The sequence below is a fragment of the Puma concolor genome, chromosome B4 (assembly GCF_028749965.1).
Source record: "Puma concolor isolate L17-30 chromosome B4, mPumCon1.1.hap2, whole genome shotgun sequence".
NCBI lineage: Eukaryota > Metazoa > Chordata > Mammalia > Carnivora > Felidae > Puma > Puma concolor.
In genome coordinates, this window is record NC_141673.1 from 70,535,119 (window position 1) to 70,537,043 (window position 1,925).

Here is a 1,925-nt window from a genome sequence, read left to right on the forward strand (position 1 = left end):
TGTTGAATATTCTTTCCAGCTTTGTCAAAGTTAGTTGGCCATAAGTTGATGTGTCCATTTCTGGGTACTCTATTCTCTTGAAATGTTCTGAATATATCTGTTAAGTCCATCCAGTCCAGTGTGTCATTCAAAGCCATTGTTTCCTTGTTGATTTTCTGTAAATGATCTGTCTATTGTTGTAGATGGGGTGTTGAAGTCCCCTACTATTATGGTATTATTATCAATGAGTCTTTGTTTGTGATTAATTGATTTACATATTTGGGTGCTCTCACATTTGGAGCATAATGTTTACAGTTGTTAGGTCTTCTTGGTGGATAGATCCCTTAATTGTGATATAATGCCCTTCTTCATCTCTTGTTACACTCTTTATTTTAAAATCTAGATCGTCTGATATAAGTATGGCTACTCTGGCTTTCTTTTGGTGACCATTAGTATGATAGATTGTTCTCCATCCCCTTATTTTCAGTCTGAAGGTGTCTATAGGCCTAAAATGGGTCTCTTGTAAACAGCATATAGATGAATTTTTTCTTATTCTTCTTTCTGTTACACTATGTCTTTTGATTGGAGTGTTTAGACCATTGACATTTAGAGTGAGTACTGAAAGATATGAATTTATTGCCATTATGTCACCTGTAGTGTGGGAGTTTCTTGTGGTGTTCTCTGGTCCTTTTTAGTCTTTGTTGCTTTTGGTGTTTTTTTTTTTGTTTTTGTTTTTTGTTTTGTTTTGTTTTGTTTTTTTTTTTTTTTTTTTTTTTTTTTTTTTTTTTTTTTTGGTCTTTTCTCCCCTCAGAGAGTCCCCCTTAAAATTTCTTACAGGGCTGGTTTAGTGGTCACAAATTCCTTTAATTTTTGTTTGTCTGGGAAACTGTTTATCTCTGCTTTTATTTTGAATGACAGCCTTGCTGGATAAAGAATTCTTGGCTGCATATTTTCCTGATTCAGCACATTAAATATATCCTGCTACTCCTTTCTGGCCTACCAAGTTTCTCTAAGTAGGCATGGTACAAACCTGATCTGTCTTCCCTTGTAGGTTAGGGACTTTTTTCCCCTTACTGCTTTCTTGATTCTCTCCTTGCCTGAGTATTTTGTGAATTTGACTATGATATGCTTTGTTGATGGTTGGTTTTTGTTGAATCTAATGGGGGTACTCTGTCCTTCCTGGATTTTGATGTCTGTGTCTTTCCCAGGTTAAGAAAGTTTTCTGCTATGATTTGCTCACATAACCCTTCTACCCCTATTTCTCTCTCTTCTTCTTCTGGGACCCCTATGATTCTGATGTTGTTCCTTTTTAATGAGTCACTGATTTCTCTAATTCTTAAATCATTTGCTGTGATCTCCCTCTTTTTTTCTGCTTCATTATTCTCTATAAGTTTATTCTCTATATCGCTGATTCTCTGTTCTGCCTCATCCATCCTTGCCGCCGCTGCATCCATCTGTGATTGCAGCTCAGTTCTTATTATCATGATTCTAAATTCTGGTTCAGACATCTTGCTTTTGTCTGTGTTGATTAAGTCCCTGTCTTTCATTTCTTCCTGTTCTTCCTTTTGGGGTGAATTCCTTAGTTTCTTCATTTTGAAGGAAGAAAAGGAATTAATAAAGTTAAAAAAAAAACAAAGTTAAAAAATTAAAAACAACACAAAGAAATCAAATAAAGGATGCTAGATCCTAGGTGTGTTTTGGTGTGTTGAAAGAAGCTTGATAGATTAGAAAAAAAAGGGAAAGATAAGAAAACGAAAAAACGGGAAAATGTTTGAAAACTTGAAAAAATGAATGCAATAAAATAGAATAAAATGAAATGATGAAATAGTAAAATAGAATTTTAAAATTTACAAAAAAGTAAAAAATATAGTAGAAAAAAATGAAAGAAAAATCTTTTTAATAAAAATAGAAAAAAAGATAAATTTTTCTCTTTCTGTATTCAAGAA

At 33.1% G+C, this 1,925-nt stretch overlaps 1 long non-coding RNA gene across 1 annotated transcript; it reads right to left on the reverse strand.

The window, feature by feature from the left end:
• Positions 1–667: 667 nt before the first annotated feature.
• Positions 668–1,410, reverse strand: LOC147579211 (uncharacterized). Its single transcript, XR_015253140.1, has 2 exons — positions 1,301–1,410; positions 668–1,264 (listed from the first exon to the last, which is right to left on the reverse strand). It is a non-coding gene; the product is annotated as an uncharacterized LOC147579211 (long non-coding RNA).
• Between the last annotated feature and the right edge of the window lie 515 nt (positions 1,411–1,925).